The sequence below is a fragment of the Centrocercus urophasianus genome, unplaced genomic scaffold (assembly GCF_019232065.1).
Source record: "Centrocercus urophasianus isolate 14NV4802_14NV808 unplaced genomic scaffold, USGS_Curo_1.0 seq_60, whole genome shotgun sequence".
Taxonomy (NCBI): Eukaryota; Metazoa; Chordata; class Aves; order Galliformes; family Phasianidae; genus Centrocercus; species Centrocercus urophasianus.
This window is the reverse complement of record NW_024885200.1, coordinates 246,097-263,116: the sequence shown is the minus strand read 5'-3', so window position 1 is coordinate 263,116 and position 17,020 is coordinate 246,097. Positions and strand designations below refer to the sequence as shown.

Sequence of the window (17,020 nt, the reverse complement as noted above, 5' to 3'; positions counted from 1 at the left end):
TCTCTCTTTCTCTCTCTCTTTCTCTCTTTCTCTCTTCCTTTCTCTCTTCCTTTCTCTCTTCCTTTCTCTCTTCCTTTCTTCCTTTCTTCCTTTCTTTCTTTCTTCCTTTCTTCCTTTCTTCCTTTCTTCCTTTCTTCCTTTCTTTCTTTCTGTTGCTGGTGAATGTCTTGATATGGAATCAAGCTCAGATCACCAGGTGCTTGTGAGATCTGCAGCACCCTTCAGCCGGTGCATTACTCTGGTCACAGGCTGGGGACAAAGTTGTTTTTTCTTTCTACCTTTGCTTGGGTAGAAAGGCATGCTGCCGTATGCCTTGGGCAGCACCTGTCTGGGCGGGACACCTCAGGGCATCGCTGCCATCTGAAGGGTAGCTTCACTGCTTGGCATGCCCCACACCTCCAGGTGGGACCGTCTGTAGTGTTTCACAAGGGAGTATCTTCCATTTCTCTGTAGTTGCACCACAATTGGTGAGTGCAATGGAAGCTGTTGGCTTTAGTGCTGTAGTCTTCTGAGGTTTGGAATGCGCTTTTCCCAGGCTTGACTTTTGTTCAGGTGTTTGTACAGGCAGAGGATCTCAGCCAGGCCATGTTAGGAGCACGTGTCACCTCGTCAGCCTGTGTCACCTCGAGACTCATGTACCACCTCGAGACCCATTCCCAGGGCTGTGCGCCTCACCCCATCAGCAGCAGCAGGCCCAGCTTTCACATTTCTGGGCAAACTGTGAAGGCTTACTGATCTGTCAGTGCTTCAGGAAACCATGGGGCTAGGAAGCGTAGATGAAGGATTTTGTGAAATCTGGTATTTAAACCTCCCACTCAAATGATGATGAGGAGAGCTGGCAACATAGCATTGGCTTATCAGGAGCTGTGTGGGCAGGTCAACTGAAGAAAAATGTTGTGTGAACGGCACCAGAAGTGAAGAAGAGAAGCCAGAGTCTTGTCAGGTACAGGGTTATAACCACATAAATACGGTTCTTTTTCTTAAAAATATCATTTTATTTGAACAATAAAGGATGGGCACCCTTGCCAGGCGCTGCTGGAGTGCAGCCTGACCAGACAAGCAGGTCTCTAAGTCACAGAATACTCACTAAACCATGTTCTTCAACACAACAGGGTCTAGATATTTAGGATTATTCTTCTAGCACAAGTAATTCTGAACTAAGCACTGCAAATTAATGTAATTGTCAGCTCTACTATCATGAATGCAAATAATCTGCTTGCGGATACGTCTTCGGACAATGCTGTGTTCAAAAAAAAAAAAAAAAGAAAAAAAGCAGCTTTCAAGCTTCATCTGTCAATAGAAATCCTACTAAGTGAGTCGTGCAGGTTGCTGAGAGGCCACGTGTAACTTACTGTGTCCAATGAAAGTCTCTAATTGGTTAAAAGTAATTAAAAATAGGGACTCTATGTGATCACAAAGCCAAAATCCTAGTTTAATTATGGAAATGGAAGAATATCAGCTTGATTAGACTAGTTACAGCAAAAAGAAGTGTGGAAAGGATGCACTCTGTGAGTGGTTACGCTGTGAGCTCCCGAAAGCGTTTTGAGGGCAGAGTTGCTGAGCTGGTGGAAAAAATAGCAAATTAAATCATCTGCAGGTGCTCGTGGTCTGTCCTCACCTCTACACTGACTTCTGATTGAGGAAATTTGACTCGGAAATGGCCAGGACTGAGGGGCAGGTTATAATTTCGTGTAAGCCTTGGCTGTGTGGTTCTCTGTGTGCTGAAAGGGGCTGTCAGAGGGCGGGGAAGTGGCTTCGGGATGGACAAACACAGAGGATTGATGGAGGGAAGGATGGGCTCCGCTCCTGATGATGATGTGGTCCATCTGATAGATGGAAAAATGGATCTTGGAAGATATCAGAGCGCTTAGGGCAGTCCTGGGGCTGTCATCTTCGGGTATGGAAAGCTGAGATACTTGAGAAACTATATTTGGTTGCCTGGGAAGAAAAGAATATGCAGGATATCAAGGTGCAGCTTTCCAAAAGTCTTAATGCATGCTGAGAAAACGATAGAAAGGGTCAATAGTGAGCTGTCATTGCTTTGCAGTGGAGGCTGGTCTCCTCTCCAGCTGAAGAGGAACTGGAGTGGTGGCACAGGAAGTGGACGAGGTTTTGGGAGGAGCGATAGAAGTAGCGCTGGGAGAAGGCTGAGGCATCTGAGGCTGAGCTGAGGTGCACCTGGAGCATATGGCCATTTTTGCTGGAGGGCATGGGGTGATTTTCAGTGAGTGTGGGGCAGGGGGAGGCTGGGAACAGAGCTGTGGGTGCTGGAAGAGCAACCAGATGTTGGACTGGAGATTTGAATGAGAAATAGGCGTGTGGTCAAAACGAGAAAGTCTGTGTGCCAGTGTGGAAACATGACATAAAAATAGTCGGAGTAGACTGCTCGGTGGTTTGAAAAGACTTTGACATAGCTAGCCTGACTGAAGCATAGTGGGGGAGAAGATGATGAAAATACTGCAATGGCTGCCATCAAACCATACAGGATACACAGGTCATAAAGGTGTGAAGGAGCACTCGATTTAAAAGTTGCCATAAAACCCAAGAGGAAATTGGAATAGTGGTGCTCACACAACCAAACCTGTGTCGGAGATAAATTCCGCATTGTAATGAAACAGAGGTATTGAGACACCTTCTATTCCAGACAAGGAAAAGGTTATGGATTTCATGGGACGTGAGGGAAAACCAAGCTCGTGCGTCTCCATAAACCTGTTAGAAAAGGTAAATTCAATTACGTCGGTGCTATCTGGCCAGATGGTTTTGGAAGGAGCTGGCTAACATTTCGATGAACAAACATCTTGATTTACTTAAAGAATCATTTATTTTAACAGCCTGTTGTAGAGCTAGCCTTGATTTAGGACTAAAACGTAAGAACTGGTTCAAGATATAATTACAGCTGAGTCATTAAATAGCAGTGACCACAGTACAATTACAGGTTCAGCATCCTCAGGGGTGGAAGACACTTTACTAAAAATGAGTCTTGTGTTATAAAACATTGCAGGGGAGAACATCAGAAAAGCAAAATTGTGAGCCTGGTCAAGGTAGCTCCACAGACACCTGGAAATGTTCCAGACACCCAGGTTAGGAAGAGCTGTGTCACAAAGGAGCTCCAGAGCCGAAGTGTAGGACAGAACAGTGAAATATTTATAAAAGGAGGGACTTCTGGAGCAAGACTCTTTGACAAGACAGAGGTCCAGCTCTCCCAAAGAGTGCCGGAAGAGCCATGCTGTGCTGCAGGTCACAAATTCAATTTGTGGAAATTAAGCAGTTCAGCAGGGATGTTTTGGAGAGCCGGAGACCCTCAGGAACAAACGATATTTTAAGCATACAAGCGAGAAGGCTCTTCAGAGGATCTAAACGTGTAGGATTAAAGACACAGTCATATTTTCTGCACTAATTTGTGTCACGTAGAATGCTCCAAAAATAATGTTTCCTACTAATTTCCACAGAAGTTGCAGCAGATGCAAGGAGCACAATGACACTATCTGACAGAGCAAATTCTCAGCTACAGAACACGCTCTCAGGTGTGCATTTTTGTCAGTGATGCGCAAGAGCCTGCATACCATGCTCGTAAAAATCTGCACCAGCCGAGGTGACCACTGTCACTGTCTCCACCGCAGAAACACACCATCCACCGCCTTACTGCACTCACACCCACTGTTCAGTCTCCAGAAGATGTCAGCAATTGCTGATGAATGTCAGTGGGTGCCATTTTTTCCTCATGGAGGAATTTAATTCTACACCTTTGCTCCATACTCACTTCCATGTCAGATGCCACACTGTCATACCACCCTTCTACTGCCATCTGCCACGGAGCAACAAAATGTAACGGGATATTGGCGGAAGGTCCAACCTTTGCTCTCATCCCACCATCATCCACCTCTGTCATCATGGGCTGACATAACAAAGCAGGAGGCATTACTTTTGGAGCACGGAGTGCATTCAAGAGGCACCTTTCTGCTTTCGGCAAGGATAAGGAACGTATCTGCAGCTTGTACCTTTGAGGCAAATACAACATAGCCAGGTAGCAAATCCAAGTGGAGGAGCAATGCGCACCCACACAGGAGTTTTTAAAGAGCTGGGGACAGAACACTAAAGTTAGTAGTAATTATAGGGTCTCTTAAAAAATAGCTTGGTATCCTCCATGATTAGAATACATCCTAATGGTGTATTATTAATAATAATAACAATCATAACAATAATGTTATTGTTATTATTAATAATGACATTATTGAACAGGGCACTGGGAATTGTAGACCAGCAATTCCTTGTTTGAGGAGTAGCTAAAGTAGTATCACATGTCAGTATGTGCTAGGGTGAAAGCAACGTACCTTCTGCAAGGAAAGATCGTGTTTTCCAGGTAATCTGCCCAAACCTTTTAACCTGCTGGCAAATGGCAGGGTGCAGAGAATCGGGGGATTTTTATTTGGATAAATATGGATCAATATCATGGATGCCTTCTTTTGCTACCGCTGATATTGATCAGCTCAGGGTAGAAGGAAGCTTAGTCTGAGCTGGAGATGGAAACTTTCCTGGGCTCGGAGGCGGGGGTATTTCTTGAGTAGATCTGCAGACTTTGAGCAAGTGAGTTTTCTTTGGGAGGCAGTGATTTGTCATAACCAGAGTTGCAGGGTGGAAAAGGGTTGATTTTCTCTGGACTTATCTGGTGAGCACATCTAGGTCAAAGTCTGGTTGGCCAAAGAGGAGACACAAGCGCAGAATACTTGGCAGCACGACATCTAGATTCCTCCTGTGATGTGGCAGCCCCAGTTCAAATCCTGACCCTGAGCTAAGGCTGCCACATCCCATAGTATGCCTCAGCAACCAATGAGTCTGGATGTATTCAGCTTTTTTTGTTTGTTTGTTTGTTTGTTTAACCAAACCAAGCAAAAAACCTGAAAGTTGTTGGTTTGGTAGTGGGCAGAAAGGGAAGGTATGGGGAGAGAAACCTATCCAGTTCTTTCCAGGTCTCATCTAGCTCTGTATTTGAGGCTGCCCACACACATACGCGTGCATGTGTGTGCAGACCTCCCCAAGGACCCAGGAGGTGAGCTGCTGTGAGCAGGAGCAACCCTTTGCTGCTGTAGTTCAGTTTAAGGCTTCTTAAATGTCTGAACGTCCCAACATTCCCCTGGCTCAGAGGAGCACAAGCTGGGCGTGGGCAGTCTGCAGCTGCAGGGAATGGCCTCTGCTAGGACAGGCAATAGATTGAGAGAAAAAATGTCAGTGACGCTCTGGAAATATATCTAGGCTTTAGAGGACTTGCTCATTCAAGAGGAAGAGTGTCTTCCCTTCAGCATCTGATTTTGGGTAGAAAAACCAAATGAACTGAAGGTGCCATAGAAATTAACTGTGTATTACAGAGTTAGGTGCTAATGTCTTAGAGGCTGCTGTGTTTGAACTCACATGTAATACCGTTCATTACGTTCCCAAGTTGTTCCTCTGCTGTTTTCCCTTGGTAAGCTGGCCGTTGTCACTGACACAACCTTTGTCCCCCTCCCTGAGAAATACCAATTTCATTATGTTACTCAACTCTAGTGAAATTGTATCAGCTGACTTTGAAGTACACAGTATAAAAACGTCGTGGTATGCTTGCATGGTAGTTATTTGATGTAAGAAAACGCAAAATCTCTTGTGCTCTCTCTTTAGGAATTTGGGCTCTGAGTTTCACTGGGGAGTGCTGTGTGTACCCAACTGCATGGGGTCAGGCCCACCTTTTTTAAAAACGTTTCACATCTGAGGTTAGAAATGCTTCAGAAGACAAATCAGCAGAAAAACTGTCTGTTCTTGGCTCAGATGACAGTAGTGACTTGTACTAAGGACTGTCCTTCCACTTAGAAAACTGCACGGCTGCTTCTGCTTTAACTTCTGTCAGAGGTCTGGCATCTTGGCACAGGTGTTTTTTTCTAAATGTACTGAGTACAGTTGCCTTTAAATCCTCTTAGGTACATACAGTTATCATTGGTGTTCTGTAAACTAGCTCTCTACTAGCATTCACATTGGACTAGGCCTAATATTCTGAATGTCAAAAAATGAAAATGAATTTATACCCTTTTATGCAGTTCTGCCCAGGGTAGTGGTGGGTTGGTTTGTCTGTAGAACTACCAGCAGTGCTACGTCGGTCTTCCCTGCTTTACCTGCGGTGATTCTTGGTGGGAGAGCCCAGATGTGTGGGCTGGAAGCCCACTCTACTTTCAGTTGAAAGTTATGAACTGAAAGATACAGGCTCAAATCTATTTTTCCATCTGTTGTTGACACCGAGGTATTATAGTGATGAAGTCCTTGGAAACACTTGGACAAACTCGGCTGCAACACTGAGATAATGCATCTTTCTTTTCCATTCTTTTCTTTTGCCGTCGATCGAGTATCTGAGCGTTTTTTGTCATGTAAAATGTTTAACTTTGAGTAAAAATTACTCCACTATCTGTCAGATACTATCCCTTCTCATCCCATAAATCCATTTAGGCTTGATTATTTGTAGTCTTCCAGGAAGGGCCGACTGTGTGCATTCCCAAAGCCAACACCTGCCCCAGTGAGGGAAGGAAACCTTTCTGTAAAGGCAGCGCTGCCCAGGCACCCACGGCTCTCTGCTCCGGGTGCTCTGAGGCCCCAGCAGGGAGGGCTGTGAGACAGGCTGTGCCGCAGCGGGGTGGGATGACGGCCCCGTCCCACAGCTGTGCCCCAGGGGGGCAGAAAGCTCGCAGCTCTGGGTGCGGTGCGGGGCGGCCGCTGGCAGGCTCTGCGCGGGGCACAGGCAGCCTGGGGTGCTGAGGTGCCATGCACCAGCCTGCACTGCAGGTCACCCCGCACGCTCCCTGCCTTTGGGTCCCAGGAAAGGGAAATTGGAACTTTTTCGGGTCAAGAAAACTCAGTGAGGGTGACACCAGGCCCCTGGAGAGCGGTGTTTTTCCCACAGTAGTGCCGGCTGCTCACACTTGCTTCTTTTCAGCCATTGCCCATGGTTTGGTTTTGCTGGGTTCTTAGCCATCTTGACCTCATGTTTGCAAATATTATTGGTAATATAATGCTATATGTACAAATGTCTGTGTGGCTCGTGTATGTTTCTGTGGTTCAAATCAGCCACAGAATTCTGGAATTTCATTGTACTTTGGTTAAATGTTGGACTTTTAACTCTTCTACTGTATGGCTTCTTGATTTCTCTTGTCCAATGTGGACCAACTCTCTATTTTTGGAAATAAATAAGCATGTAAATAAAATGAATGGGTTTATGCCACTTACAAGAAAATGCTTCATTTCAAATATTCACTCAGACTTGTATATTTTATGGCATCTCACGGCACGGCCGACCCATCGCAGCCGAGAGGCTGAGGCAAAGCAGCCTTCGCGGTGAGATACCATACGATGTGAAGTCATTGCCAGGTGCTGTCGGCCAGACAGACGCTGTAGGGCTGCGGGGTGAACGGCAGTCTTGTGGAGGAGGGGGGCCGGGAAAGCAGTGCGTAGTTTGAGAGGAGCAAAGAAAAGAGACCTGGCTTTGTGGTGCACATGTGGCTTCTGGTTTGAGGTGTCCCTGTCCCTGTTGCTGGCAGTGCAGGGTGCCCGGGGCCAGCCCTTGGCCTCTGCCCGCAGCGCAGTCCCGCAGCACGTCCCGCTGGCGCGTGGAGAGCGGGAGCACTATGACTTTTTTTTCTTCTCCATATAAACCAATATTTACCAGTAATCCTGTGTTTCTGTTTTTGTTTTTTGGCAGACTTTTACCAGTAAATATCGGTTTATTCCTGAAACCAGAAGCCCTATACATACCTTTGTTTATAAGGTCAGTTGTCATTTCGTCTCTCTCGTTCCCCACTCCCCCCAGTACAAACTGGCAGGTGATTGAAAGGTACCGAGCTTTCTTTCTAGTTTTCCTACTCTGCAACTCTGGAAATGGAGCCCGCAGGACCTAGAGCCTTCTCTTGGTAACGTAGACTGAAGTTTACAAATTATTATTTAACACTTTAAAGTCTGCTTTTAAGGACAACAGTGTTCCCATCTGCCTGCTACCAGGCTGGTAGAAATTCCTGCAGATGCTTGGCATGGTTCACCTTCCCAGAGCCTGTGGGCAGGTGTCTCACAAAGCATCTTCAGGTTTGGGCTTGGAAAGTAATTCCTCCAAAAGTACATGCTACAAAATGGCATTTCAGTTTTACAGGGAACAGGATGGGGGGAGTGGAGGGTGGGAACTGAGTATGGATATGTCTTTTTCTGATTTTATTTTTTTTCTTTTCATTTTTCTCTATATTCTGCTAGAAAGCAAGGCTTCTGTTTTGGAAAAGAAGCGTGAAGTGGGGAGGAGGGAGAGAATTTGAGCATTGCCCATCCTAAAATAGTTTTAAACACTTTCTCCAAGGCTGATGGAAAAGGCAGGTGAAAGGTCTGATCTGATCCTTAAAAGGACATTGCTAGGTGTTTGGGACTCCAAAAGCAGCTGGCGCTTCTTAATGACTGCAATTGATTTAGGCAATTTGCAAAATTTGGTCTATACTAAGACGAATCAGCTTGGGAGAATTGAAGACTCCCTTTTTTTTCTAAGAGTTTGCAACCCAAATGCTGCAGTACTGTGCTAATACTTGTGAAACAGCAAAGCTGGCAAGGAATAGAAAATGAGTTGACTGCATGGTCCCAGCCAAATTTTTTTTTTCTTTTGGACAAACAAAATGAAAAAATCATAATCAAAACCACCCTGAGCCAAAAAGTGCAACCTCCATAGAGCAAGCAGAACAGCATCTCAAGTGATTTGATTTGGTCTTGTCATGCACAGTTGGCAAGAGCATTTCTGGTATAGCTGCAACCTAACCATGTCCCTTTAAGACCAACTTTATCTCGATGAAACAAAAGACAAGGTTTTGCACTGTAGAGCAGATCAAAGCTCCTGCAGCCTTAGTTGGAGTCCATAATGACGGCAGTCTTCCAGCTGTACACTCTGAGCTGAAAACTACCTTTCCTCCCCTTTTGCAGCCTGTGTGGTTCTGATTGCTGGCAGTTCTCTAATACAGCTTTAATCTGAGCAGTTGAGGCTGGTCCCACCTTACCTTCAGACGTCTTGCGGAGGACTCCTGTTACCCGTTTGGTACCCAAAAGCTACACCCACCATGAGAAGTCACTTATTTTTTAAAAGGCAATGATAGATTACCGTCTCTAGTTCTAATGGAAAAATTATACTGCAATGCAACTTTATAATAAATTGTTCATATATTCATAATTCCGTGGCAATCCCAAATTGGAGGATGGATCTGTTAAAGGTATATATTAGTCTAGATTTTTTCTTATTGTAAATACTGTAATTTTATAATACTGTCAATATTTTATTAACTTAGAAATATTTAACAGAGTTTAATCTATTGTAGTTGATTTATTTATAAGTTTATGTTGCAGCCAATATTGAACTGCATTCTAATGTAAGATTAACTTTCAGCATGTGAACACTGATTTAATCTATCATTGGAAAGATTGAAAATAAGGAAAAATTTCACTCTCAATCTGTAATATTTATCCCCCGATCAGCAGTTCAGAGTTTTTAATGAAACAGTACAAGATTTCAAAAGCTCATGAACTGCAGTTGGATCGTGTCGTTTGAAAACTTGAGTTTTGAAATGTATCTGGCTTTTTCACCCTGTTGGCAGTGAATAAGATCGCTTCAGTACCTGAACTTTAAAGTACAGAAGTCTTTATTTTGAGCAAAGGGACACTCTCAGATTAACATTAGGTTCTTGTTTTAAGGGAAGAAAAAAAAAAGCAAAACTCACCTCCCCAGCACCCGTGTTAATTCCATCTCAATCACAAGGAAAAAACATTTTTTCTGCTGGCTTGCTAATTGGCTCAAAGCGTTCCTGGAGCTGTGCTTGCAGGTGAGCTGCAGCCGGGGGCTCCCACTGCTCCAGGCGCAGGCTGGGGCCCTTCCCCAGGTGTGCAGCTGCACACTGCGGCCTCGCAGGGGCAGATCCGGTCTCTGGCACTGCTTATAACCATTGTCAAGGTGGATGAAAGTGCGTAAAATTTACCCTTTGTTAGGCTGAAGTTTCTCTTCACAAATTTGCTTTTTTTTTTCCCCCACATACATCTCTCTTTTAGCCTGACAGTGTCCCTTTAACAGTACAAAGATGTTTACTTTCTCTAAAAAACTATTACAAGTGACTTTGAGACAGAGGCGAACTCATCTGTAATATGTTTGCGACATAACTTGCATAAAGATATCAAAAAACATAAGGGGTTTTCATGGGAGTTGGTTTTTTTTTTGAGTGTAAAAGTTAATCTTTATTAGAGATGTGCCAATCTATACTGCTTTATTGTAGTGTTGTTACACTTAGGCATTTCAGTTAACTTACAAATATATACTGTAACAGTATACTTTGTACAGATTTATTTAAAATTTATTTGAAAACTGAAATAAATTAGGCAGAAAATAAAGATATTTATTTTTCATTTGACAATGTAAGAAGGTATCATTCTTTTGGTTTTAGTGCACTGGTGTACCAAGCCTCGGAACCACTGTTTTCTTCAGTTCCTAGTATGCTTTCCAGACACTGTGGATATGTGTGTGTGTACTGTTATGCTTCTAACTAAATGCCAACAACGGAGTTCATTGCTTTTATACATCCCAAAGAAAAGCTCTCCACCATTCACTTTCTGTTTTCTGATGAAAAGATGCATGTTTTTGAACAGTGTCATTACAAGTTCCGCCACCCCACTTTCACATCAGCTTATGCCAGTGCCAGGATGGGAGGATTTGCCTGCCCAGTGACTTCCCCAGTACACCACAGCCAGCAGTGGCATCAGCAGGGAGCAGTTCGAATGCGTGTCCTTTGGGCTTTACGTAAAGCAAACGCAGAACAAGAAAAATCAAGACGTTAAATTCGTTAGAAAACAAATTCCTCGTTGTACAGTAGTATGGAAGTCAACCTGCCATTCATAATAGAGTCTTATTTTTTTGAATGATCTATTTAAAAGAACAGCAAGCATTGTATTTGCTAGTAAAGCTGAACTGTTTACATGGAATTACTAAATAAATTATTTGATCTAAAATGGCTCTCATCAGTGCTGATTTTTAATGCTGAAAATTAATTTTGGCAGACGCTCATTTAGTTTGTGCTGTTCTTTAAGATCTCCCAAAAAAAATTTTTAATGCATCTTTTTGTTTTAAATTAGGTTCTGAGGAAGACGCAAAACATGCATTTTCCTGGGAGGTGTGACAGGAGCACTCCCAGAGGTTTTCCAGCACTCTGCACATCACCACGCTGCCCTCACTGTCCCAAGCTAACGATCCTATTGCAGAAGCAGAGCAGAGCCTGCGGGCTGAGAGCCCTGCAGCAGCAGCACTGCGTGGCTGCCATTCTCCCTGCTCTGAGTCCCATCAGAGAATCACAGAATCATAGGACAGCCTGGGTGGAAAAGGACCACGATGCTCATCTCGTTGCAACCCCCGGCTACGTGCAGGTCGCCAACCAGCAGAGCAGGCTGCCCAGAGCCACATCCAGCCTGGCCTTGAGTGCCATCTTTTATCTTGCGGATAGATAGGTATTTTTTGAGTAGAAAGTGATGGCCGAGTGGCACAACTCCGTCCTGCAGGGCAGTCATACCCAGCTCTGGCAGGCTGAGCACACGGCACGTGGTCTGGTTCGTTTTTCAGCCGCAGGAAAGCCCCGCGCCCCGGGCTCCAGGCCCCGTCTGCAGGCTGCTCTGTGCAGCCGGGCTGAACGCGGGCCGTGGGCGCGGCTCAAGGCCTGGTGCCCCCAGTGCGGCTCCCCGCCGTCGGAGGCCCGGCAGCCGCAGAGGGTCCTGGAGCCGGGCCTGGCGCAGGGGAGCCAGCTGGCACGGCAGAGAAAGGCCTGCGCTGCCCCGCGGCCCGGCAAGGCCTGGCGCACGGAGCGGCCTTGCAGGGGGCGCAGCCCAGCCCTGGCACCCGGCCTGCCCGAGGGCACGTGCCCGGCGCTGGCGGCCGGTCAGCAGCTGCGGGAGGGGATAGCCTGGTGAAGACCGAGGCAGAAGTAGCGGCAGTCCTTGCAGATGCAGAGTCTGGCCACACCGTGTCCCCATTTAAGCACAGCATGCGTTTGTTCTTTATTAGGAGCTGAAAACTGAAAAAAATGAGAGTACAAATAATGCAATCTATCCCGTATTTCTCATTTGCCAGGCTTCCTTGAACAGCATGCTAAGGCACGCGATGTTTAATTCAATGCTGTCAGCGCTAGGTTCCTGCTTAGAAAACCTATCTGGCATTTACACTGAACACCATTTGAAATGCTTTCAGAAATGGATGTTACGCTTCATATCCAGGGCAGGATTCCCATCCTCCTCAAGGTGTGCTCGTGCACAGGCTGCTCCCCGCTGTCCCTGTGTTCGCAGGGATCGGGACTCAGCTTGGGAGCAGCAGACCCCCACCCAGCTCCCTGCAGAGCAGGGCTCCAGCTCATCACAGCCTGGGCTCCCCAGGGGCTCTGCCAATAGCACAGCACGTTGTGCATTCTGCTGCTTCAACAGCAAGTCATTCTGCCCTCCACTTCTTTTTCTGTATGGAATATTTATGTGCATCTTTTCCTTATAGGAGGAATAGCGTGTGTGGTTTTGAGTAGTATGTTCCTGGTAGTTTGCTTTCTGCTTTGGGGAAACACGCTGATAAAATGGCTACGCTGGTGTGAGTCACACCAGGAATCTTATCTGGGACAGAGGTTTCTCCAAGCTGACACCTAACAGCACTGACCAATGGACACTGCTTCAGAAGTTACAATCAGATGTTCTCTACCTTGGTGAGATGCAAAGCCCTTTTTCGGAGGGAAAAAAATTATCCAGATTAGCATTACCTCTCCCCCCTTCATCTCCACCTCTCTCCTTCTTGAGAGGAATTACAAATATAGCTCAGGAAATGATTTAACCTGCTGCTGAGCCTCACAGCCGTAACAGTGCTGTAACACAGGGACCAGCAAAGTCTATAGGGCTCCTGTGACATGCCCACAGCTCCAGCCCCACTCTCTCTGGTGATTCTGTTCTCATTTTAAAACAAAATGCAGATTGAAACATCAGGTAGTGATCATAAACTTGCATTTTCAGCAATTGCTCTCATTCATTTTTCACTGATAGAGTGGTGCTTGAGTAATTTTGAACATTCTCATATGGCTCATCTTGCCCATCTTGAAACTCACTGGTTTTTCCTAACATGACTGAATGATAGAATCATTAAATCACGGAATAGCCTGAGCTGGAAGGGTTCTGTGAGGAACATCAAGTTCAACACCTGAGTGAGTCCATACAGGGCAACTTGAGAGTTAAACCATGCATCTATAAGCATTGGCCAAATGCTTCTGTAACTTCACCTCAACTGCCTTCACTCTGGGACCTCAGCTGCTCCTCCAACACCTTGCCCTTAGAGCCTTCCGTGTCTTTGTAGCCCTCCTTTGGCTGCTCTTTAAGAGACTTATGGGCATCCAAACCTGCACACAGTACTCACAGACAGCGAGACTGCATCACGGCTGGGCAGAGCAGGCCAATCACACCTTTGGCCCAGTTAGCTACAATGAGCTTCATGCATGTCCAGGGTAGGGTTGGCCCTTTTGGCCACCAGAACACACTGCTGACTCATACTGAGCTTATCATTAACCTAAATGCCCAGATCCCTTTCTGCAGGGCTGCTTTCCACACACGTCTCCCAACCTGTACATACATCCAGGGTTACACTGTCCCAGGTGCGGAATCTAATATTTGTTCTTGAAATTCATATGTGTGATGATTGCCCAGAGCTCTAATCTATCACTGTCTCTCTGTAAGGCCTCTCTACCCTCAAGGGAATTGACAGCTCCTTCTAAGTTAGTATCACCCACAAACTTAGCGTGCGCTCAGTCAAAGCTTCCAACCAAAGCAATTCCTTTGCATTGGCTTTTAGGCATCTGCAGAAAGCCTGGTATCGTTGCTGGGAAGTGGTTCAAGTAGGTTAGTCAAGAATAGCTACCACAGGGTGGCATTCTTTGACACAGGAAACCAGAGCAGGTGCTTCTGTTATCACCTTCAACACTGCTCGCATGGAAAGACAACTGAAACATCAACTGGTATCTCCTCAGTGGTGCCTTGTAGGCATTTGGGACAGAGACTACTCTTGATTTCAAGAAATCATAGAATCATAGAATGGTTTTGGTTGGAAGGAATATTAAAGACCATCTAGTTCCACCTCCTGCCAGAGGCAGGGGTACCTCACACTAGAACAGATTGCCCAAAGCTCTATTCCAACGCTTGCAGGGAGGAGGTACCTGGGCCACCTAGTCCAGTGCCTCACCACCGTGAAGAATTTTTATTTATATCTTAAATAAATCTATTAGCATAAAACCATTATCCCTTATCCCATGACTACATACTTTTGTGAAAAATCCCTCTCCAGCTTTCTTGCAGGCTCCTTTAGGTAGTGACAGGCTGCTTTGGGGTCTTCTCAGCACTTTCTATTCTCCAGACCAAGCAACTCCAACTCTTAGAACTTCTCTTCACATAGAGATGCTCCAGCCTTCTGATGATCTTCGTGGCCTCCTTCAGACTCACTCCAACAATTCCATGTCTTTTTTCATGGCCTCAGAGCTCTATGCAGTTCTCCACATGGGGTCCCATGAGAGTGGGACAGTCCCCTTCCTCACCCTGCTGGCCACCCCTCTGTTGGCTTTCCAGGCTGCAAGAGCACACCGCCAACTCACATTGAGGTGCTCATTAACCAGCACCTCAAGTCATTCTCCTCAGGGCTGCTCTCGGTGCATTCTCCACCCAGCCTGCATTTGTGCTTGGGATTGCACTGACTCAGGCGTGGCACCTTGCACCTGGCCTTAAGAAACTTCATGAGGTTTGCACGAGCCCACCTCTTAAGCCTCTTGAGGCATAGCATACGATCTATGGCATCCCTCCCATACTGCAGTACATGTTGATCCCACCATAATTGCAATAAGAAGGCATAGATATGAACTTATTCCAGCTCCAAACAGCTTCCTCTTTAACCCAGAAGAGCATTATAGCTGTAAAGACATAATTTATTTCACTTCAGATTTATTTTTCCAAGTTTTAAATGTGGAGATGCTGAAAATGGGAAAGAGAGGCACTTAAACGGCAGAAGGAACACTGACAATAACATCAAATAATTGTTCAGGTGGGAAACCAACATGACGTTTGTTGCAGCCACTCGCATCAGGGATGGGAGAGACTTGTCTCTTACTGTGTTTGACTTTACAACTTACCCAGAGTTCGAGCTGGCCCGTGAATGAAATGCCATTTCACACATGGAAAGTGATTTCTGCTCTTGGGCAAGGAGGGAGGGAATGGGATGCCTCACAAGCTGCTGCTCTGCGCATCCCAGACGAGCTGGTGCACAGGTGCCTGCCCCAGCTCCTGACCAGCATGCAGCTGCAGGCAGCGCACTGCCACCTTCCTGCTGCTGGGAGCGGTAGGAAGGGGCTGTCTTTGCACTGCAGTACAGCAAAAGCACATGGATGGCACTCGCTGTGGGCACACGGTGCTGACAGACACCTGGAAGACCTTGACCCACAATACAGATGACAGAAGAGAGCAAGACGGGCAGGGGAAGGGGAATTGCTGGTTCTGAATGAGGAAGCCCAGTTCCTCTTCCCTGTGGACACTTGACTTCCCTGTACTGATGTGTCTCCTTTAGCTAGATTGTAGCACTACACCCTGCCTGGCTCCCCAGTGGGAGGAACAAACACTGCCACCATTGACCAGGCAAGCAGAATTTTACTAAACAGGCAGTTCTCAGAGTAGGAGAGTGCCGGAAGCTCCATCTCCTTTGCTCTGCCAGGTGAGATGAACAGCTGCAGCTGCAAACTTCATCCATATCTTTTCCTCCCTGGCCCCAGCAGGATCTTCCCACTATAGTGACAGGTGGGAGAAAGCCTGGGGCCTGCCCTGCTGCCAGGCACCCATGCTTTTTCCCATCCCGGAACAGCAAGGAATCATTCAAGAAATACAGAGATACAAACATTTAATAAGGATGAATTAGTAAACTAAATATTGCTTTAATGTGATCTACGTACAAAATGATTTTTCACTTTGTTACCCTTCTGCACACCTACCAGCAGGGAAAGAAAAAAAAAAAAAAGAGAGAGAGAGAGAGAAAGAAAAAGAAAAAAATTGACAGTATTTCTATTAATTTAATAAAAGCTTGCAGTATTATGACCTTCCATAAACATCTTTCAAGGTATTGACACATGACATACTGGGAAACTTCGGTGCAGAAAGTAGAGCTGACCTGAGCTTCTCTACAGGTACTGTCATAAAAGAGGCTCTGGCAGCAGATGAATCTTGCAGCCCGCCCGAGGTGGTATGAAATCTATGGCTTTTCCATTCCTTAAACTAAAGATGCATCAAAATATTGGAACAGCAAAATATACCTGAGAGGCGAGAGGCGAGCAGCACCACTAATTCTCTCAGTAAATGAATGACCTGTTTGGAGCCTGCCTTTGAGTCCTGTGAGTCCTGTAGCCAGAGGACTGCCCACATGCACCCTTGGCCACGCTATTCCTTTCTAAAGCGGACTGAGCTAGGGCTCAAGGAACCCATGGAGAGCTCTGGGGTGATATGACAGATTGCCTGGTCCATTCTCCTGAGGCAAATGTGGGCACACAGCCATTGGAGGACGGATGAGCCAAGGCACTGCCAGTACTCCCAGCAAAGCCTGGCACTGCTGGGGAGAATGTGTGGCAACAACTACTGTCAGTCTGACTGACCTCTGTCAGTCTTAAGGCCATCAGAACTTGTTGCCAATGCATTGCACAAACCTGGTACCTCCCTTGGCCAGGATGAGAGATGCCAAGGAACAGCCAGGGAGGAGACCTCAGCTCCAACTTGTGACCTGCCCTCAAATGATTAATATCCCAGTGTCACAGAACTGGGAGGATGCTGGGCAGGGTCTCCTGAGCTCTGCTGTCCTTCTTGCAGATTTGTTCCCTACAAGCAATTATTTTTGTCCTTTGCAGTTAAGGGAATCCCAGATGTAGGAGTGGCTTGAAAGGGAGAACCCAGTTTTCCAGAGATGAGTTAAGGAACC

At 46.1% G+C, this 17,020-nt stretch overlaps 1 long non-coding RNA gene across 5 annotated transcripts in view; it reads left to right on the top strand.

Annotated features, from left to right (window-relative positions):
• The window catches only part of LOC122169918, a 14,674-nt gene extending 3,652 nt beyond the window's left edge, over positions 1–11,022 (top strand). For 4 of the 5 annotated variants that reach the window (XR_006171674.1, XR_006171673.1, XR_006171676.1 and 1 more), the window contains 2 exons: positions 7,712–7,919; positions 8,959–11,022. This is a non-coding gene — a long non-coding RNA (uncharacterized LOC122169918). Of the gene's footprint in view, positions 1–97; positions 7,920–8,958 lie in introns of those variants that run through there. The other variant, XR_006171672.1, reaches the window with a different exon arrangement.
• Positions 11,023–17,020: the final 5,998 nt, after the last annotated feature.